A 23,517-nucleotide genomic window follows, 5' to 3' on the forward strand; every position below is an offset into this window, starting at 1 on the left:
AAAAGCACCACTCCTGAATGTCCTGGATGGATTTCCAGGTGGCTGCACCACACTGTATTTGAAGAGAGTTTATCAAAGTAAGCTGCATATTGCTGAAAAAAAACATTTGGTCAAAGATTTTCATCCCATTGTGGTATTTAAATTTGAATGTCAGTATGATTGCAGACCATAATGCGGATCATAACAAACAGTATATCACTTCCGCTGTTCGTAATGTGTAAAATACAGACTGTCCCCAATCAGACCACGCTTGTAAAATGCAGAACATAGTGGCCAACATTAGATGTGATTCTGTGAATGCACCACATTTGCTAAATAATAATAATCCTTATTATAGTCACAATTGACTTACTTTAACAATGCAATGAAGTTTCTGTGAAAAGCCCCTGGTCACTGATGTGTTGGGTAAGCTGAGTCTGTGAGGATTGTGTTTACTGCAGTGGTGAGAGAGACAGGCTTCCAACACTTGAAGAAATGCAACTCGATTTTATTGAACTCTTAACTATCATACATACTTTAACTGTGGGTTGACACTATGCTGACTTGACTGGAGACCTGAGACTAACCTGACTATCTTACTATCACATGGTGTTTGTTCTAGTTGCTGCTCACAAGCTCTGACTGTCTCAGAGGCTGGATCCCGAGAGAGCGGGAAAACTGGTGCCCTCTGGCTTTATAGTGGTCGTGTCTTGTCTGGTGATTGGCTGCTGTGTTCTGTGTGCTCACTGGTCATCCTGTGTGTCAATCACTGCCTGTCTGTGCACCATCATATACCTGGATGTATATTATGACAGTTGCCACATTCCGGCGTCTGTTTGGGTACACTGAGGGAGAATTCAGAATGCCCAACTCACCTGACAAGCACGTCTTTTGGGGCTGTGGGAGGAAACCGGAGCACCCGAGGAAACCCACGTGGACACGGGGAGAACGTGCAGACTCCGCATGGACAGTGACCCAAGCGGGAATCAAACCTGGTACCCTGGTGCTGTGAAGCCACAGTGCTAATCACTGTGCTACCATGCCGCCCAAAATCTATGCTGGCCACCAGAAGCGCGCAACAGATCACGATTATATGGGACACCATGTGTGTAGAGTACTGCAGAGTCCCATTTGAGTGGTCCAAATGTCAGAAGTGCATCTTCAGGATGCCAATGGTCTGTACGATGATGGATCATGCTGACTTATGTGCCATGTTCTATCTCTCCTCAGAGGCACTCCAAGGGTGGTGCACAGGTGTCATGAGCCATCGTTTGAGTAGGTATCCTTTATCCCCAAGGAGCCTGCCCTGTTACTACTGAGGCCCTCTGCTTATTTGAGACACCTGGGAATGCCTCAGGATGCATGAGTCATGGGAACTCCCTGAGTACCCAACACAAACGTGCATGATGTACTTTTGATGATCACACACTAGTTGAACAATCAGGGAGTGGAATCTTTTCCACTTAATGAACAATGGGACTGCTGCATGGAGCTCTCAAAACCACATGTTTGAAATCAATTGCACCCTGTACTTTAGGGAAGCCTGAGATAGCTGCAAACCCCAGAAATAGAGCAGTGTCATCGAGTATGAATTTCAAATAACGATGAGCATTACTATAGAGGGCATTTGTCACCTCCTTGATATATTTTTGTGCTGAGGACTGTGAGATGCTGCATTGGCCTCCTGTGGATAGATTGTGGCAGGTATGATCTTTTCAATCTCGCTGGGAACCCCCTCACCTCCCCCCCCCCCCCCGCCCCCCCCCCCCCCCCCGCCCATCCAACCCCAAAGCCTACTGCCACCCATGTCTTACAATCCTTCCTCCCACCTCTCCAATCCCACCATAGCCCCAGGTTCCTCATGTCTTTGTCCTCCTTTCCCTCACCCCCACCCCATCCTGGTCACAATGTTGGTCTGTGTTTCAAAGTGTAGTCCTGCCTGAGACCTGCTGAATTCATTCCAGAATACAGAGAGAACCAGTGAGTAGACCAACTCTACACCCCCAGCAGTGTGGCATCTCATAGCATTGATGAGAACCTGGGGCAATGCCGTTGCAAATAGGCTTTGACAGGGATTAGCAGGAAACCTCATCCGCTGTCAGCCTGCCATTAAAAATGGTGAGAGGGCAGCACGGTGGCCTAGTGGTTAGCACAACCGCCTCACGGCGCTGAGGTCCCAGGTTCGATCCCGGCTCTGGGTCACTGTCCGTGTGGAGTTAGCACATTCTCCCCGTGTCTGCGTGGGTTTCGCCCCCACAACCCAAAAATGTGCAGAGTAGGTGGATTGGCCACGCTAAATTGCCCCTTAATTGGAAAAAATAATTGGGTAATCTAAATTTAAAAAAAAAATAAATTAAAAAATTTTTTTTAAATGGTGAGCGTAAAATTCCAAACTAATTTCCTGCCAGCGGGAAGCCAGCGGAGGCTTCCCTCCAAATTTTCCACAGAATCCCTACAGTGCAGAAGGAAGCCATTCGGCCAATCGAGTCTGCATCGACTCTCTGAAAGAGTTCCATAGTTGACCAGTGCAGCATCTTGCAGGCAATAAGTGCACCTGAGCGGTAATGGATGCACTCTGTTGACTTTATGAACATTGACCTGGATGAGGCCCAGCAAGATGAGAGGGTTATAGGATTCAGCACCATAGCTGGTCTGACACAGGTGCAGGAGGCGATCGACAGCACCCTTGACACTCTACATGCCCTGTGGAATCAGGGAACCCCTCCCTAAACAGCTGAGGCTGGGGAGTCCTTGATTGCCTGCAACCCCGGTCAATGTCTGATGATAACCCGGAGTGAGGAATTGTCTGTGAGACTCCTCAGCTATTGCTTATATCTGACTTCTGTCTGTCTGAAGCCAACACGCTGACTCCCTGGCTCATGTGTGAGTGAGGTTCTGCCCCACATTAGTTTGTCCATTACCTCTAGAGGGGGATCAGCAATGAGGATCTAGGGTTCACTAAATCATGCCTGAGTCCTATCACTGCGAAGGAAACATTTATAATGAGTGGGCCAGTGAGAACAACTTTGTCCTGATGGGGAGAAACGCTTTGCCACTGGGAAGTGGGTTCACGATTCTGAGGTGTTAAGGTGGTGAGCAACAATAACATTTAATGAAGTGGCAAGTGCAGATGTAACAAATTATAATTACTCCCAACTACCTGTGCCTAACTTCACCCATGCCCACACTGTGCCCTTTGAACTCCTTAGTCTTGCGAACCCGATGACTACGTCCAGGTATGTTCCCAGCATGCACATCAAGGGTGGAGGTGGCCTGCTGCCTACCACGCTCTGTTACCTGATATGATCTTGGCTGGCGTCCTCTGGAGGGCAGGGACCTGAATGGCCCACGCTTACTTTTGGGTAGCACTGGTACTGTTGTGTCACCCTGTTCTGCCCACTGTGCCTGAGTTGCTCCAGTCTCAGGAAGGGGGGATTCAGATTGACTGGTCTCTCCCAGGGTATCCTGTATGGAAGGCCCCGGGAAGTGCTCTAGTGGATCCTCATCCGTCTGGATGCTCGTTGGCCCTTGGTTGTTCTGTGAGATGAGGTGCAGCTGGAGTGAGTTCCAGAAGCCTCAATATCATCTAGCGCTGCCAGCCTTGAAAGCCCGCCATTATCTACACCGTGCAGTTGAAGCCATCAGCCATGGTCCTCAGGGATTGAGCCTTGCTTTGAAGTTCTCCCATCATGCATCTGATCTCTTGCTCCAGGCTTTCCACTGTGGATGCCACCCTTGCAGTGTTGGCTTCAATGACATGCATCGCCAGCAACACCTGCGACAGAGGGCTTTAGGGCTCCGCTGTTCAACCTCACTGCCAACTCATCCTGGTATTCCTGATTCTGTCTTTGCAACTCCAGCATCTGGCGGGATGAACGTATCCAGGGCACGGCACCTAGCTGGGGCACAGCTACTTCTGGGGATCCAGCAGACCACCTACTGTCCAATTCCTGAGACGTTCCTGCCTCCACCTGATGTGTATCAGAAGCAGTGTGGTGCTCAGTAGATAGTGACCTAGAAGCCTGTCGGCTAAATTCTCCCTCCGAGGTGTCTGTCCCTACGCTGGTGGATGATGCGGGTGACAGCTGTGATGCCTCTGTCATGCACTCTTCCAAGATCTCCTCTGAGGCGGTGTCGAGGGTGGGCAATGGGGCACTGCTGGTGGACGATCCAGGCTTTTTGGTTGATGTTCCTGCAAGGCAAAGGACATGATATCAGTACATGACTTGGCCAAGGGTTTGGACCACACAGAACTCACTTGAGAATGTTCATCTGGATAAAGGTTCAGTGGCCCCTCACATTTCTATCACAGGTCCACCTCACTGGCAGCACAAGCCCGCCCCTGCTTCCCTACGAGCCAAAAGACTCTCTCCTCAAATGGAGTCAGGATGCTCAGTTCAGACATTCCACCAGTCATCTTCTCTCACAAACGGCAATTGTGGGCAAGCTTCTCTTGCAGGGCCACAAATGCGGATAATGTAAGCTGGATACCTGGCCGGTATCTGCGACACTGTGACTAAGCAGGCAACAGTTGTGATGAGCAGTGCCGGGGGCTTTGAGGGGGCTGATGTTTTGGGGCCTGCAAGGTGGCAGAATGTGGGACCGAGGTGACATTCTGGTGGGTGACGGAAAGATAGAGTGCAGAGATGAGAAAGGAAGCACTTACCCTGGATGATCGGAGTCGGTCATCCATTTCTTTTCTACATTGGACACCAACATTCTTGCTGCTGGCACTAACTAGGACTACCACCAACTCCCATGTGGGATTTGAACCTTGCTGGAGGGTTTCCTGCCAGAACGAGGGTATATTGTTGCCCGTCACTCCACTGCAGCAAATGGCCGAGGGTCTCCTCAGTGAATTGTGGAGCTGGCTTCTTGGCTGCCATCCTCCTGGCTTGCCAATGAGCAACTGCTGTGGAGCCATTTAAATGCATCACCTCCTTGTTTGAAGTACTCAGAAGGCTCCAGGGGTGGAGAAATCAGACCCTTCACTTCTTGGGCACAATGTTTTCCACTTGGGGAAAAAACATTTTTTCAAAGTGCCTGAAAATTGCAGAGCAGATCACACTGCCAGAGCTGATGGGATGCACACCGATTTTCCCGCCAAAAATGACACTTGTTCATTTTTTCAACAACCCCAGGCTCTCTTTCTGTTCTTGAGCACTCGGGGTTCAAACGTTTTCTTTCAAAACTCATCTGTCTTCAGTCAGTCAAGTGGTGTTAAAAGGAGGAACCATCTTACCATGCCTTCCTTGTCTGTAAAATTCTGCAGAACAGCTCTGTTATGGTGCATTCCAATTGTAACCTGCCCAGGAAAATGATCTGTGAAATTCTATCCATCAGCATTTATTTTGTTTTTTTTTTAATTTTTTGAAATCTTTTCATTGGCATTTCTCATATTTATAAACAATTGTATGTATACATCACATTTTTCCTACCCGCGTTAATTTACTTTATTGTACAGAAAGGTTTATTTTGTCTTTCTTTGAATTGGTCCGAAATACACTTCGCTGCCCTCTGGGACGGTCTATGGTTCCTCACCCCTCCCAGGTGCTGCTGATCACCAGCTGAGCAAGATTCTCCGGCGTGCGATTAGGGAAGCAAAAGTAAAGGCCCCCTTCCCCATGGGCTGATTTAGCACAGGGCTAAATCGCTGGCTTTGAAAGCAGACCAAGGCAGGCCAGCAGCACGGTTCAATTCCCGTACCAGCCTCCCCGAACAGGTGCCGGAATGTGGTGACTAGGGGCTTTTCACAGTAACTTCATTTGAAGCCTACTTGTGACAATAAGCTATTTTCATTTTCATTTCATGTGTAGTTCTGGCTGCTCCGATACCCTGAAGATTGCCACTATTGGGCATGGTTTCACCCTCACCCCCACAACCTTGAATATTGCCTCAGAGAAGGCTGTCCAGAACCCAGTAAGTTTGGGACAAGCCCAGAACATGTGGTTGTGGTTGTCTGGGCCCCTCTCGCACCGTTCACATTTATCCTCCACCTCCGGGAAGAACATACTCATTCGGGCTCTGGTCAGGTGTGCTCTGTGCACCACTTTGAGCTGCAGTAGGCTGGCCTTGTGCAGGAGCAGGTGGAGTTAGCCCTGTTCAGTGCTTCACTCCAGAGTCTCCATCCTACCTCTGTCCCCAGTTCATCCTCCCATTTTTGTCTGGTCTCATCCAGTGGTGCTCGAGCTCTGTCCAGTAACTGTCCAGATATTTTCCCTCTTCTCGCTGCTTGTGCCTATCAGGTCCTCTAGTAGTGTGTTTTCTGGGACCCCAGGGTACCCTACTGTCTCTTTGTGGAGAAAGTGTTTTATTTGGAGGTGTCTCATTGCCTGCCCTTTTGCTAGTTTCCACTTCCTTGTCAGTTCACTCATTGTCGCCAGTCTGTGCCCGACGTAAAAGTCCCTGACCGTCAGTATGCCCCAGTCCCACCTCCATCTTTTGAAAGTGGTATCTAACATGGCTGGGGGGTACCTGTGATTGCCGTAGATGGGGGGTAAGGGGGGACATTTTAGTTACCCCGAAATGTTGTCTCAGCTGGGCCCACGTTCTCAGCGTGCCCGCTACCACTGGGCTTGTTGTGTATTTGATGAGGGATATGGGTGTGCTGCTCTGGCCAGGGTCCGGAGGGTCGTTCCTTTACAGGAGGCCTCCTCCATCTGTACCCACTTTGTGCCGATTTTGTGTACCCATCCCCTCACACTTTCTGCCGTTGCTGCCCAGTGGTAATATTGTAGGTTTGGCAAGGCCAAGCCCCTTTGATTTTCCTTCTTTGCAGTGTTGGTTTTGGAATTATTGGATTCTTACCGCCCCCTCCCAACACACACACACACACACACACACAAATGCCATGATTAGACTGTCTACAGTTTGGAAGAAGGCCTTGAGGCCTTCGATATGGATCGATATGGATCTAAACACGAAGAGGAACATTGGCAGTACGTTTATCTTGATCGTTTGCACTCTCCCCGCTAAGGAGAGTGGGAGTGAGCCCCACCTTTGTAGGTCCTTTTTTACTTCCTCCACCAGGCTGGTCAGGTTCCACTTGTGGACCTGTGTTCAGTCTCTGGCTATCTGGATACCCAGGTATTGGAATCTGTTCTGGGCCGTTTTAAATGGGAGCCCCTCCAGCTCTGCCCCTCCCCCATTTAGGTTCACTGGGAATGCCTTACCTTTGTCCAGGTTAAGTTTGTAACCTGAAAAGGTTCCAAACTCTTTCAGGATCAGCAGTATTGCCTTCAGTCCCTTCTGTGGCTTCAAAACAAAGAGGAGCAGATCATCTGCATTGACTGAAACTCTATGCTCTCTATCTGCTCTCAGGATGCCTTTCCAACTTTTCGCATCCCACAAGGCTATCGCCAGGGGTTCAGTTGCTAGCGCGAGCAAGAGTGGGGATAGGGGACAGCCCTGTCTTGTTCCTCTCTGTAGCTGGAAGTATTCAAAGCTGGTGGTGTTAGTTCGGACACTCGCTTTGGGAGCGTTGTACAGGAGTCTCACACAGGCGGTGAATCCCGCTCCTAGCCCAAACCGTTCCAGTACCTCAAGGAGAAATTCAATTCCACTCCATCGAAGGCCTTTTCTGCGTTGAGGGAGGAGGGAGACAATCATCTCTGGTGTTCTCTTCCCGGGCTGTGGGGGGGTAATTATTACGCTCAACGGCAGCCTGATGTTCACTGTGAGCTGCCTCCCTTGACAAACCCATTTAGTCCTCTGTGACCACTTCCGGTACGCAGCCCTCCAGCGTTTTGGCCAGGAGTATTTTCACATCCACATTCAGCAGTGAAATAGGTCTGTATGATCTACATTTTGTTGGGTCTTTATCTTTTTTGGGTGTCAGTGAAATTGTGGCCTGTGTTAGCGTGGGGGCAAAGTGCTCCTCGCCGGTGAATCTGCGAACATGTCCCTTAGGTGTGGGGCCAGGACTGGTGCACATTTTTTGTAGAAGTCTTCCGGAAACCCATCGGGTCCCGGTGCCTTCCCCGCCTGCATGGAGCTGATGCTCACCATGATTTCTCCCAGATCTATTGGTATTTCCAGCTCCCCCCTTCTGTCTTACCCCACCACTGGTAGTTCCAGTCCATCTGGGAACTGTTTCATTCCCGCATCCCCGTTGGGAGGCCGGAGGTGTACAGTTCCTGGTGGAAGGTCTCAAATGCCTGATTGACCTCCTTTGGTTCTGTCACTAGTCTACCTCTGTTATCCCTTACCTGTGCTCTTTCTCTCGTGACTGCATGTTTTCTCAGCTGGTGAGCCAAAAGGCGGTCAGCCTTGTCTCCGTGTTCGAAGAAGGTCCCCCGTGTCTGGCAGAGTTGATACACTGCTTTCCTGGTGGATAGCAGGTTAAAATTGATTTGCAGCTTCTTCTTCCTCCCACCAGCAGCTGTACGGTCAGGGCCTCGGAGTACTTTCTGTCGATTTCCAGAATGGAATCCACTAGTCATTGCCTGGCCACCTTCTCTTCCCTATCTCTGCTAGCCTTGTAGGCTATGATCTCTCCTTTAATCATAGCCTTCAGTTTCTCCCAAAACGGGGAGGTTGAGACCTCCCCGTTTTGGTTGTTACTAATGTAATCGCCTATGGCCCGCGATGTTCTTTGGCAGAAAGCGTTGTCAGCCAGGAGGTCCAATGTCCAGCCTCCACGTGGGGCGCTGGGCCCGGCCCGTCTCCAACATGTATGTGGAGTGTGATCGGAGATGGCGATCGCGGAGTGTTCCGCTCCCGTGATCCCTGGAAGCACTGATTTCACCATTGCAAAGAAGTCGACACGGGTGTACACCTTGTGCACCTGTGAAAAGTATGAGAATTCCTTTTCTCCTGGGTGCAGGAACTTCCATGGGTCCTCCACCTCCATCTGCTCCATGAAAGCCCCTAGTTCCCTAGCCATGCCAGTCTTTATCCCTGTTCTGGGGTTTGATCGGTCGGTCAGTGGGTCCTGCACGCAGTTAAAGTAACCCCCATAACCAATTGCTGTTGTGTCAATGTCGGGGATTTCCGCCATGGTCTTCTTTATGAATTCCGTGTCGTCCCAGTTGGGAGCGTTCATATTTACCAGTACCACCAGTGCCCCTTCCAGGTCACCGCTGACTATGACGTACCGTCCCCCTGGGTCTGTAACTGTCTTGGTTTCTGTAAACCTCGTCATCTTGTTGATTAGTATTGCTACTCCCCTTTCCCTCATCCCGGAACATGTGTGGTATGTCTGTCCCACCCAGCCCTTCCTTATCAGCAATCAGTCCTTCTCCGTCAGATTATGTCTTCTTTTAGGCTTCTTACGTGGATGAAGACTCTGGATCTTTTCACTGGGCCATTTAGTCCCCTTACATTCCAGGTAACAATCCTGGTGTGGGATTTCTGACCCCCCAGTCCTGCAGGATCACCCATACTTCCTTAATAAAAGCAAATTACTGTGAATGCTGGAATCTGAAACGAAAGAGAAAATGCTGGAAAATCTCAGCAGGTTGGCAGCATCTGTGGAGAGAGAAAGGAGCTAATGTTTTGAGTCTGATGACTCTTTGTCAAAGCTAACGGACAGAGAAAGTGGGAAATATTTATACTGTGGAGCGAGAATGAAAGATGAGTCATAGCCACACAAACCCAGGGAAACCGGGTGCTAATGGCCACAGAAACCAAGGGGAAAGTGTTAATGGCAGTCCCCAGAGAGGACAAAAGAAAGGTCAAACAGCAAAGAAACTGACATCAGAGGATGAACTGTAGATGTGGGGGGGGAGGGGAAGGGGGAAGCAAAGAGGAGAAAGGTTAAGAGAAGGTGGATAAGATGGGGGGGGGGGGTTAAATATCTATTAATAGAAAAAGAAATTGTAAAAGACAGTTAAAATGAAATATGATGAAAACAAATGCGTCGAGGTGGTGTAGAGCTGATCATCTGAAGTTGTTGAATTCGATGTTGAGACTCCGAGGCCTAACCGAAAGATGTGATATTGTTCCTCCAGTTTGCATTGAGCTTCACTGGAACATTGCAGCGGGCCAAGAACATAAATGTGGGCACGGGAGCAGGATGTTTTGTTAGAATGGCAAGCAACGGGAAGGTTAGGGTCCTGAATGCGCACAGACCGAAGATGCTCAGCAAAGCGATCACCCAGTCTGCGTTTGCCCTGCTCAGGCCCTGCTTTACCCTCCTCCTTCCACCTCTCATCTCGCCCTGCTGTCTGCTTTTCTTACTCTCGTTCCCTTTGCTCTGCTCCACCTCATCACATTGAGAGAAAAGATGAGCCCGAAAACAAGTCAGCACAATCCTACATAAAACAGAAAACATATGCATACAGTTTGTGATATTATTTCTCCGCGATCTGTCCTCCGCTCTTTGTTCCAATTCTTTTTCTGCCCCTGCAGCTTTCATTGTTGTCGCGATTGCTCCTCCTCCAATTTGTTCAATTGAACAAACCCATCAGCCTCCACTGGGGTGTTAAAGTTCAGTTCCTTTCCCTTGGATGTTACCCAGAGACTGGCTGGGAATAACATCCCAAATCGCACCCCACTTTTGTAGCGTGCTCATTTTGCTCTGTTGAACTTGCCCCTCTCTTTTGCCAGGTCCGCCCCAATGTCTTGGTATACACTTATATTCTTCCCTTCCCACATGCACAATTTTATCTGACGGACCCACCTTAAGATTTTTCCCTAGTCCTGGAACCGGTGCAGCTTCGCGATAATCGCTCTAGGCTGCTCCCTGGCTTTGGGCCTGGGTCGGAGCCACCTTTGTGCCCTGTCCATTTCTGGGGGGTTTGGAAAGCCCTCCCTTCCCACTAGCTTGCCCAGTATTTGAGCGATGTAGCGCATTGGGTCTCTATCCCCTCTGGCAGGCCCACTATTCTTATGTTCTTCCGTCTGGATCTGTTTTTCTGTCTACTTTCCCTCTTAGGCTCCCCTGGGTCATCACCAACCTTCTCACCTCGGTTTACAGAGCTACAATCCTTTCGCTCTGGTCCGAGGCAGCCTTCTCCAACTCCAGGATTGTTTTCTCCTACATCTCCACCTTCCTTCCCAGGAAACCGGAGCAATCGGAGAAAACATACGCAGGCATGGGGAGAACGTGCAGATTCCACACAGACAGTGACCCAAGCCGAGAATCGAACCTGGGACCCTGGAGCTGTGAAGCAACTGTGCTAACCATTATGCCTCCGTGCTTCTCCATTCTTCCCCCTGTGGAGGCGTGGCGGGAGTGGGGGATGGTCACCGTGCCCTGTTCCAGCTCCGCTGTTCCGTTCGCCAACATTTCCCGTTCATGGTTCGCCTGAAATTCCGTCTCGCCTCGTGGGGCCGCCTGTCTGCACACCCGCAAAGCTACTGCCTCTTTCCTTCACTTCTGCTCCTAATGTCCCCTCGGTTTATTATTTCCAGGCATGTTCCTATTATCCTTCTGTAGCTGGGTTTTGGTGGGTTTTTAAGCCGAACTTCTCGACAAATTGCCTCTGTTCATTGTATCTTCTAAGTGCAGGAAAATCATCAATATATTGCTGGTATCCTAAATGTTAGAAAATCAGATCCTGAATCTCTGAAGTGAGATCATTTGTTCATATTTGGATCACTCAGATCTAAATGAATCGATGGATCAAAATTGCAACATGACTCTATTAACCACAGTACTAAATATATCTGTTGGTATATTTCACACTGCAAATATTTGCGTCGGATATTTTGGTGTCTGAACTATTATTCTTACTGAAATGTTAAAATGCACCAGAGGTAATCGCACAAAATATAGATACTGTACTATCGTCCATTGGAATTGCTGACAGCGGGCATTTTTCTTTATGACAGCAAATGGGTTCTTTATTAAAACCATAATGTTTAAACTTCTAAATCTTCAAAATATTTGATAAGTGTTTCTGCCCAGTGTATGCTGCTCGTATGTTAGCCATTGATTTACTATGCAAAGGTGCCAGCTGCAGACATCTTCCCGAGGAGATTGTGGGAAAATAAAGTACTTATGTCCAGATTCAGTTACATCGATTTTTCATCATAATTCATCCAAGGAAACAACTTGGGCTACATTTCAGTTTTATCTGAACAAGTTCTTTTCTGGAGCAGTGGATTACTTTCTTTGTATTGCTGGTTTATACGGTATCATCATAGAATCCCTACACTGCAGAAGGAGGCCATTTGGCTCATGGAGTCTGCATCCACCCTCCAAAAGAGCACCCTACCCATGTTCACTCCCCTGTCCACCCCGCCCTATCGCTGTAACCTAACCTTTAACATAAGGGACAATTTTTGATTTGATTTTGATTTATTATTGTCGCATGTATTAGCATACAGTGAAAAGTATTGTTCCTTGCATGCTGTACAAACAATGCATACCGTATATCGGAAAGGAAGGAGAAACTGCAGAATATAATGTTACAGTTATAGCAAGGTGTAGAGAAAAGATCAACTTAATACGAGGTAGGTCCATTCAAAAGTCTGATGGCAGCAGGGAAGAAGCTGTTGTTGAGTCGGTTGGTACGTGACCTCAAACTTTGGTATCTTTTTCCTGACGGAAGAAGGTGCGTGGGGTCCTTAATTATGCTGGCTGTCTTTCCGAGGCAGTGGGAATTGTAGATAGAATTAATGGATGGGAGGCTGGTTTGAGTGATGGGTTGGACTACATTCACGACCTTTTATAATTTTCTGCAGTCTTGGGCAGAGCAGGAACCATACCAAGTTGTGATACAACCAGAAAGAATGCTTTCTAAGGTGCATCTGTAAAAGTTGGTGAGAGTCGTAGGTGACATGCCAAATTTCCTTAGTCTTCTGAGAAAGTAGCCGTTCGTAGGCTTTCTTAACTAAAGTTCAGGATCCAGTCGCAGAGGGAGGAACCGAGGCCAAGGTCACGGAGTTTGGAGATGAATTTCGTAGGAATGATGGTGTTGAAAGCTGAGCTGTAGTAGATAATTAGGAGTTTGACATAGGTGTCTTTGTTATCTAGATGTTCCAGGGTAGAGTGCAGGGCCATGGAGATGGCGTCTGCTGTGGACCTGTTATAGCAGTAGGCGAACTGTAGTGGATCAAGGCAATCCGGGAGGCTGGAGTTGATTCGTGCCATACCTAACCTTTTGAAGCACTTCATGATGATGGATGTCAGAGCCACTGGATGATAGTCATTAAGGAACGCTGCTTGGCTTTCTTTTGGTACAGGGATGATGGTTGTCTTCTTGAAGCAGATAGGTACCTCAGATTGTTGTAAAGAGAGGTTGAAGATGGGCAGCACGGTAGCATGGTGGTTAGCATAAATGCTTCACAGCTCCAGGGTCCCAGGTTCAGTTCCCAGCTGGGTCACTGTCTGTGCGGAGTCTGCACGTCCTCCCCGTGTGTGCGTGGGTTTCCTCCGGGTGCTCCGGTTTCCTCCCACAGTCCAAAGATGTGCGGGTTAGGTGGATTGGCTGTAATAAATTGCCCTTAGTGTCCTAAAAAATAAGGTTAATTGGGGGGAGGGGTTACTGGTATAGGGTGGATACGTTGGCTTCAGTAGGGTGATCATTGCTCGGCACAACATCGAGGGCCGAAGGGCTTGTTCTGTGCTGTACTGTTCTATGTTCTATGTTCTATGTCTGCGAATACCCCCGCCAGCTGATCCGCGCAAGACCTGAGTGCCCATCTGCATACCCCATCTGGGCCAGTTTTGACATCTGCAATGGTGATCTCAGATACAAGTTCATCCAAGGCTTCCAGAGTGGAGGGCGTGCTCTCACTGACCTCTCGTTCAAAGCGTGCATAGAATGCGTTGAGCTCATCAGGGAGGGGTGCATTGGGGCCGGTGATTTTACATGCCTTCATCTTGTAGCCTGTTATGTCTTGCAGACCTTGCCATAGTCGTCGAGAGTACGTGTGGCTAGCTTGGGATTTGAGTATTGTCTTTTGGTATCTTTTTTAAAAATAAATTTAGTGTACCCAATCATTTTTCCAATTAAGGGCCAATTTAGAGTGGCCAATCCACCTAGCTTGCACATGTTTGGGTTGTGGGGGGCGAAACCCATGCAAACACGGGGAGAATGTGCAAACTCCACAGGGACAGTGACCCAGAGCCGGGATCGAACCTGGAACCTCAGCGCCGTGAGGCCACAGTGCTAATCCACTGCGCCACCGTGCTGCCCCGTCTTTTGGTATCTTTGATGGACCTCCTTAGATCATTTAGCATGGTAAGACCACCTAACTTGCACATCTTTGGTTTGTGGGAGAAAACCGGAGAACCCGGAGGAAACTCATGCAGACACGGGAATAGTGCAAACTCCACACAGTCACCCACAGTCGCAATTGAACCAGGGTCCCTGGCACTGTGAGGCAGCAGTGCTAACCACTAAATACATTTAGGCTTTCCAGCAAGAAATATCACTTCTTAACTAAGACTTTGGAAGAAATATTAGGAAGGGCACAGTAATATCTTGGGCTGGATTCTCTGGACCCCAGCCATATGTTTATCGGCAGCGCACTGTTCGTTGGCGGCAGGATTCCGTTTTCCTGCCGATTGTTAATGGGATTTCCCATTGTAACCACCCCATGACAATGGGAAACACACGGGCGGAAGTGCGCCGCTGGCAGGAAAAGTGAATCTCAATGACCGGAGAATTCCGGACATTGTGTGCATTTCTACACCGAAAGATTGTTGTCTAATACTTTAAAAATAAAAATGTTGAAAATTATTGCTGCAATGTAGCGTAAATTTTCAAATACTGCTGAGTCATTTTGTTGGTAACAAAGGAAAGCAACTTGTGGTTATTGATTGGCTTTTCTCATGTTTGTTAATAACGTGTTCCTCAGTTTCTATCTCCTTGAGTAATATAATTTCATCATTGCTTTGCCATGTTGATACTGATAAAGCAACACAGAAAAGCAAAATGATATAGTCCTTCCGCATTGTTATTCTCAAGGGGATTTATTTTTACTTCCAAATGTCTAATAAAGGAACATTTCTCCTGCTGCTTAAGAAGGAATTTGGGGACGTAAATGTATAATTTGTAAAACTTAAAATAAAAACTATGCTCAAGGGATGTGATGAAAACATCTGTGATTCACTGAATGTTGGAATCCGTTTTTAAGCAAAGACTGCATTTAGAAAAGCATAGGCCAGAAATTTTCATGGTCCATGCGAGCACCGGGCAGTGCCATCTCTAAATAACATGTGAGAAGGCTGGGAGGATTTCTGACATCATCGCGCCACTTCGCGATATTAAGCTTGGTGGGCGCGCGCGAATGTCAGAAGCATGCCTGCCGTCTACTGAATGGCCAATCAAGGCCATTATAAATTGACCCGAATTTTGAGAGGCCCATGCGTTTTTCCGTTTGGCACACAGGTCAAATGGGCCGACGGGATTCAGGGGCTGGATTCTCCCCTACCCGGCGGGGTGGGAGGTCCCGGCGGGATGTAGTGGCGTGAACCACTCCGGCGTCGGGCTGCCCCAAAGGTGCGGATTTCTCCACCCCTTTAGGGGCCAAGCCCTCACATTGAGGGGATAGGCCCGCGCCTTTGGCGCAATGCCAGCCGGGGCCGAAGGGACTTCGCTGGCCGGCGGTAGTCCGCGCATGCGCCGGAGCGCCATCAGCTGCTGACATTATCCCCGCGCATGCACAAGGCAGGGGGTCACTTCCGCATCAGCTATAGCCTCCGCGATGGCTGACACGGAAGGAAAAGAGTGCCCCCACAGCACAGGCCCGCCCGCGGATCGGTGGGCCCCGATGGCGGGCCAGGCCACCGTGGGGGCACCCCCCAGGACCCCAGAGCCCGCCCGCGCTGCCAGTCCCACTGGTAAGGGAGGTGGTCGGCGGAACAGGCATTACAGCAGCGGGACTTCAACCCATCGCGTGCCAGAGAATCGCCGGTGGGGGGGGGGGTGGCCCGCCGTCCGGCATGGCGCGATTCCCGCCCCCGCCAAATCTCCGCTGCCGGAGAATTCGCCGGCCAGCGGGGGCGGGATTGACGCCGCCCCCCGGCGATTCTCTGACCCGGCGGGGGGGGTCGGAGAATCCAGCCCTAGGTCTTTTCAACTTTCTGGTTCCAGTTATAAGGGCCAGAATGAATATAGCAGTGAGGAGGTAGGAGTTTCAAATTGAGGTGTGAGTCTGTGCATTACTGTTCATTTAGTGATGCATTCTGGTCATTAACATTACTTTAGGAGGCTTAAAGCATTGCAGAGATTTTCTGCAAACAGTGCCCTTCATAATTCAGGATAAACTGCTGCTAGCAGCAGGTTTGAGATGGGCAATGTTTGCTCTGCTGGAGGGACTTATTCCGAAGAGGAGCAGAGGGAAAGAAGTAAGAGATGGCCAGTTTCCCACAGACGATGTAAAAGAGTCTTCTGTCAAGACAAAGAAGCATAACCTAAAAGGGTCGAAGGCCAACAAGGCAGGAATTGCATGGGAGAAGTGACAGGAGATGGTACCAAAACCTGCTGAAAGACGGTACAGGCTGAGAACCAGCTACATTGACATAGAATCCCTACAGTGCATTTGGCGTATATGGTCTGCACTGACCCTCTGAAAGACCACCCTATCAATCCCACTCCCCCACCCTATCCCTGTAACCCTACCTAACTTGCTCATCTTTGGACACTAATGGGCAGTTTAGCTTGGCCAATCTACCTAAACTGCACATATTTGGACTGTGGGAGGAAACCGGAGCAGCCGGAGGAAACCCACGCAGACACGGGGAGAAGGTGCAAACGCCGCATAGACAGTGACTCAAGGTCAGAATCGAACCCAGATCCCTGGAGCTGTGAGACAGATGTGTGTAACCGTGATGCCCCTATGACAGAGGTCCAGTGCCATTGAAGGCTGCCCCTCTCAAGGGAGACAGTGACCTCAATTTGTGACATGGTGGGAACCGAGTTAGCCTCAAAGTGTGTAGGTGGCCATCCAATACCCAATGGCGCTGATGGTCACATGTGCTATTAATTTTTATTCCTCAGGTTCATTCCACGGGCCTGTGGGAGATCGTTGCAGAGTGTCACAATCTACAGCACACATTTGCACCAAGCATGTGACAGATGCATTATTCCAAAGGGTAAGCACCTTTATTCACTACCAGACAGACAAGGACAGCCAGTAGGAGTGAAACAGAAGTTTCACGGCTTTTGCAGGTTTTCCAAGGATTCAGGGAACCATTGACTGCACCTATGTGCCCATCAAGACACCTCCATTTCTTGTCCACTCTCTGAAAGTTAAGATAGTGTGACCAACAGCATGAGAACCTGCAAGTTTGTGCCTGGTATCCTGGGAGTTGCCATGATGCCTACATTTTACCTCACACACTGGTGTCAAAGATACACCTGGACCCTGGATGCTTGGATATCTGGCAGCTGGGGACAAAGGATATCCTTTCAAATTGTGACTATTCGCATTGATAGATTGATGTACCATCAATTGGACGTGAGGCACGATGAAGATCCAAACTTTGGCTTTAATCAGCTAGTTGTTGGCCCGGTGGTCGACTACAGAGAAAGGCCGATGGCCGGGAACTCTGGGTACTTATACCCAGCCTCGGAGGCGGGGTCTACTTGCCTCTCGACCAATTGGTGAGCAGTCACATGACTAGTCCCAGCCAATTAGACGAGAGGCACATGACCAGCCAGAGCCAATGGGAAACCAAGGCTCTGCACCAATGGCAGTGCTCCCATTCATACTACCACATAGACATCCAAGAATGCTCGTGCAGGTGAGGTACAACTGAAGCCAGGCTTCCACTCAGACCTGAGAGAGGCTGTGATGCGGGTGCATGGCTGGACATCATCCTCCGATATCAAGGAAGGGTCTTCAAGGTAATTTTGTGGTCTGGAGGAAAAAATGCATTCTGGCAGCTTCTGAAATTGGAAATCTGGACCAGTAATGACTTCTGAATGGACGATCATAAGGAACTAATCAAGTTTACCTGTTAGCCACTGCCCTACATTTCTCAACCTCCCCCAATCTCTTCCTTGTCCACATGACTCTTACCATCCTCTGTAACCCCTGCCTCTCCCTGACTAATGGATCTCACTCCATGATCACATGCCATCTCCAGAATCTGCTCCTCTGCCGGACTTAATACCACCAGATTTAGGACTCCACCATTAGTTCGTCCTCATTCCAAATATGGATGTCATCCTGTCTACTCTCTTGTAATCCTTAACGGCACAGGAAGATATGCCAACCTAACCTCTGGCATTACAGCCGAGAGCCCATCAAACTCAAGCACGTACAAAGATTTCTTCAAAGTTGCATGATACCTCAATACTCACCCTCGTATAGTGGAGAAGATCATTGACCCTCTTCCCACAATACATCCAAGTTCTTCAGACTACCCATGGCCTCTGACTTGAGGTGCCACCTCTGATGATGCCTTCTTAGCTATTTGTGAAAGTCTTATCTAGCCATCTCGTGGCAGCAGTATCTACCATCAATCATTGACAGCCTCCAATAGAGCTCACAAGCAGTCATCTGAGAAGCAGGGGCTTATTGGCTTCAGTCAATTTCACTATGTTTGGCATAGCCTTTAGGTCCTGAAGCCACTTCTATATTCCAGGCATGCTTTCCTGCTCACTTTCTGACCCCAGTTGTCAGTGTCTCTTTAAAGTTGGCAAAAGCTCTCTCCCACAGTTCCTCCAGACATGAAATGAAAATGAAAATCGTTTATTGTCACAAGTAGGCTTCAATGAAGTTACTGCGAAAAGCCTCTAGTCGCCACTTTGCGGCCCCTCTTCGAGGAGGTTGGTACGGGAATTGAACCGTGCTGCTGGCCTACCTTGGTCTGCTTTCAAAGCCAGCGATTTACAAGTCTTTGTGCAACTGCTTTTTTTATAATAATCTTTATTGTCACAAGTAGGCTTACATTACCACTGCAATGAAGTTACTGCGAAAATCCCCCAGTCACCACATTCTGGCGCCTGTCCGGGTACTCAGAGGGGGAGTTCAGAATGTCTAATTCCCCTGCCAAGCACGTCTTTCGAGACTTGTGGGAGGAAACCAGAGCACCCGGAGGAAACACACACAGACATGGGGAGAATGTGCAGACTCCGCCCAGACAGTGACACAAGCCGGGAATCGAACTCGGGACCCTGGCGCTGTAAAGCAACAATGCTAACCACTGTACTACCATGCCGCCCACTTGCCGCTTTATACCCCAATTGCAGCTTTACACATTCAGGTGCCCACCCTCTTCCTGCATCCCCTCCCCCCACACTCCACCCCTGGAGCGCTTGGTCTGTCAGTGCGAATTTCAGGGTGGCTGTTGATTAGCCAGCCAGCGAGTTATCTCTCTTGAGTGCCAATCATGGCTGGGAGCAGATTTCACATCTGCTTCTGGTCCCATCAACCATGCTTCTAATTCATATGTGACCATTTGCTATGCAATATTTTAGTTATCGTAAGGTTTAGCACACTGGGCTTAATGGCTGGCTTTTAAAGCAGACCAGGGTAAGCCAGCAGCGCGGGTTCAATTCCCGTACCGGCCTCCCCGAACAGGTGCCAGAATATGGCGACTAGGGGCTTTTCACAGTAACTTCATTTGAAGCCTACTTGTGACAATAAGCGATTTCCATTAATTTAATTCATTCAAAAGAGCAGGAGAATGCCATTCGCCCCTCGAGCCTGCTCCACCTTTAGTAAGATCATGGCTGATCTGATGGTAACCTGCATCGGCTTACTCCTGCGACCCTTTCACCCCCTTGTTTGCCAAGAATCTAGCCGACTCTGCCTTAAAACTATTCAAAGACTCTGCCTCCACCACCCTTTCAGGAAGAGTGATCCAAAGACTCATGGCCCTCGGAGAGAAAATAAATTTGCCTCACCTCGGTTTTCAATGGGCGACCTACCTTTCGTTCACGACTGAAGTTTTGCATCACTGATCAGTTTTTACAGTAACTTTATATCCTTAAACTTCAATTGCACAGCTCACAGAATGTATATATTCCCACGTTCATTCAAAACACAGAAAGGAACAAAAGTGCAGCTGGGTCACTGTTTTGACTCATATTGCTTTATCTAGATTATGTTGCTTCCATCACCATGGATGTTATATTGCTTTTATTTTGTGGAGGTGGTACGTTGCTGTAATACAGAGCAGAGATTCTTTGCAGTAGGATGATTCATACAGAGCTTCCATAGGCTGGTCCTTTCTTTAATTCTTTGCGTAATAGATCCTGCAGCCTTTAAAAATGAATTATTTTGAATACATAATGTTAACAGAATTTCCTGAAGATCACATAAAATGAATGACTGATGTTCGCTGACAAATTCTTCGAATTGAGCAGTATTTCCTGTGACTAAATTTTGTATGAATCTTGAGAGATCTGGAGTGGACTAGAATTAAACAATATGAAGGAAATGTTCAGCAGTAGAGCTACTAAATGCTCTACTGAGAATTGGTTGTTTAGGCTTATAGAAGAGACTTAATTTGGGTGAGTAAAACGAAAGTACTTGGAAAAAATAATATTCAGTGTCCGCAGTGTAATTTTATATTCATGTAAATTGGGAATGGTTTTGAATTAGTACTTCATGATTACTGTTTGATTGTATTTCAAACCCGGCGGGGCGGCGGGTCCCGGTGGGATGGAGTGGCGTGAACCACTCCGGCATCAGGCCGCCCCAAAGGTGCAGATGTCTCCAGACCTTTAGGGGCAAAGCCCTAACATTGAAGGGCAAGGCCCATGCTGGAGTGGTTGGCGCCCCGCCGGCCGGCGGGAACGGCCTTTGGCACCACACCAGCCGGGGCTGAAGGGACTTCACCGGCCAGCGGAAGTCCGCGCATGTGCCGGAGCGTCAGCAGCTGCTAACATCATCCACGTGCATGTGCAGGGGAGGGGGTCACTTCCACCTCCGCCATCGTGAAGACCATGGTGCAGGCGGAAGGAAAAGAGTGCCCCCACGGCACAGGCCCGCCTGCCGATCGGTGGGCGGGCCGATCGCGGGCCATGCCACCGTGGGGGCACCCCCCAGGGCCAAATCACCCCCCCCCCCCCCCAGGACCCCAGAGCCCACCCGCACCGTCCGGTTCCGCCGGTAAGGTTGGTGGCTTGATTCACGCCGGCGGGACCGGCATGACAGCGGCGGGACTTCGGCCCATCGCGGGCCAGAGAATCGCGGGGGGGGTGGGGGGGGGCGCCGACAGGCATGCCGCGATTCCCGTCCCTGCCGAATCTCTGGTGCCGCAGACTTCGGGAGACGGCGGGGGCGGGATTCACGCCGGCCCTCGCCGATTCTCCGACCCGGCAGGGGGTCGGAGAATCCCGTCCCTGATTAGTTTTGGTAAACAAAGACACGTCAAACATGGTACTCATGTAGGGAGTGGGTTGCATGTGATGGGGATGTTGGATGGAGTACTGGGTGGTAGCAAAGTGGGTTACTAAATATGTTCAGCCAACATCTAGAAACATGCAGAAACAAGGAGGATAGGACTTCATCAGTGTCTAATTGTATTTAGCTGTTTTTGGGAGCCAATGAAATGGAAAGTAAACCGACAGATCCATATACATTTTAATGCTAATATTATTCTATGCATTAATTCATAGAACATAGATCCAAGTGAATCTGGCTCCTTGCAGTTTGCGGAATGGTCGTTAACCGAACAATAATAGCAATTGATGATGATGATGAAACTATTGATGTTCTGATGGTTGTAAATCCCTTGGTCATACTTCATCGATGTTGGCGCAGAACAATCTTTCACAAATACTCAGCACAGCACTGCTGATTCCAATACAACTTGAGTAAGGTGAAATGTTGTATAGAACTTTGGGGAGGCCACAGCTGGAGTATTGTGCAGTTCTGGTCGCCACATCATAGGAAGGATGTGATCGCACTGGAGGGGGTGCAGAGGAGATTCTTCAGGTTGTTGCCTGGGATGTAACATTTAAGTTATGAAGAGAGGTTGGATAAGCTTGTGTTGTTTGCATTGGTGCAGAGAAGATTGAGGGGCAACCTGATCGATGCGTACAGGATTATGAGGGGCATGGACAGGGTGGATAGGGAGCTGCTGCTCCCCTTAGTTGAAGTGTCAATCACAAGGGCACACAAGTTCAAGGTGAGGGGCAGGAAGTTTAGAGGGGATCCGAGGAACAAATGTTTTACCCAGAAGGTGGTGACAGTCTGGAATGCACTGCCTTGGAGGATGATAGCAGCACATCCTTTAAAAAGTACCTGGATGATCACTTGGCATGTCATAACCAAGACTATGGGTCAAATGCTGGTAAATGGGATTAGATAGGGAGGTTACATATTTTTCACATGTCGGTGCAGACTTGATGCGCCAAAGGGCCTCTTCTGCACTGTGATTCTGTAATTCTGTAATCTTATTCGAATGTGTTGCAGTCTAAGAAGGTGGTGTGCAGTCAGCTTTACAGATAGCCTGCTTTGCCACCTCTGTTGTTTAAATAACTTAAATGAGTTGGCTCTTTTGCATAATTAGGATTTCACTGGCAGATGGAGGCAAATGTACTGTTTCTACATTGAGTACACATGTATCGATAACCCTGTTTTTTACTTTCAAATAGAATGTAAACGATTAACATAAATATACATTATTTCTTGCATACATACTAAAAATGTGAAATAGAATAACTAGAACATTATAACTACACTATGTTTTTAAAAAATATGTGCCCTTGGTATCTGCACATTGCTGGCAAGACCACATTTATTGTCCATCCCTAGTTGCACTAAAAAGATTGTGGTCGATATTTTTCTTTGAATTGTTGCTGTTCTTGCGTGATAGTGAATTTGAGATTACTAACCCACCTACAATGAAGGAAAGGCAACGGGTGGGATTCTGATGCCAGAATTGTGTTCACCAATTGGGTGGAAAATGGATTTCTGCACCGAAATTGGCGCTGGCGCTGGTCCGCCATGCTCTGCCTCTCCAAATTGGCGTCATTGTGACGCGCACCATTTCAAGGGCGTTGACACATCATTGGCCGGCCCACCCATGATGCTCCACCCCCAGTGGGCCGAGTTCCTGACTGCGCGGGACACATGTGGTCCCTGCAGTCAGAAACCCGGTGTGCCGGCTGCGGACTATGTCCAGCGCCACCACACTCATCTGGGATCCATGCTGCTGGCCAGGGGGCTTCTGGGGGTACTGGTGGGGGCGGCCAGGAGGTGGGCTGTGGGGTCGCAGGTGGCAAGTTGGGTTCACACAAGGTTAGGGCCATGTTGCATGCGCAATCTCTGCAGGTCGTCAGCCGTGCACATGCGCGGCCTGCATTCTCCAGCTATTCTCGGCACGTAAGACGGGTGTTTCACTAGCTAACCCCTCACCAGTATCAGAATCGGTGAGAGTTTCACACCGATTTTTCAGTCGGAAAAGACCACACATGTTCCGCCGGCAAGTAGCCTCTGAAACAGAGAATCTAGCCTAATATATTCGCATCAAGACAAGGAAGAGAAGTTGAATGTTGTTGGCACTATCAGAAATGTGATGCTCTTGTCCTTCTTGCAGGTCGCACCCATGGTTTATCAAAATGCTCGAAACTGACAGTTCAAAGCCATTATACCACTTTGAGAAGAAATTCCAGTGTTGTACCAATGTAGTAAAATTTACCTAAATCTCAGAAGTCATCACTTACTGTAGCAGTGTGTATT

The 23,517-nt window shown here is 48.8% G+C and overlaps 1 protein-coding gene across 4 annotated transcripts in view; it reads left to right on the forward strand.

Moving 5' to 3' along the window:
• Positions 1–23,517, forward strand: part of thsd7ba (thrombospondin, type I, domain containing 7Ba) — a 1,373,128-nt gene that overhangs the window by 1,344,946 nt on the left and 4,665 nt on the right. The gene's annotated exons all lie outside the window — the stretch shown is intronic.

Source organism: Scyliorhinus canicula, chromosome 2, assembly GCF_902713615.1.
Source record: "Scyliorhinus canicula chromosome 2, sScyCan1.1, whole genome shotgun sequence".
Lineage (NCBI taxonomy): Eukaryota > Metazoa > Chordata > Chondrichthyes > Carcharhiniformes > Scyliorhinidae > Scyliorhinus > Scyliorhinus canicula.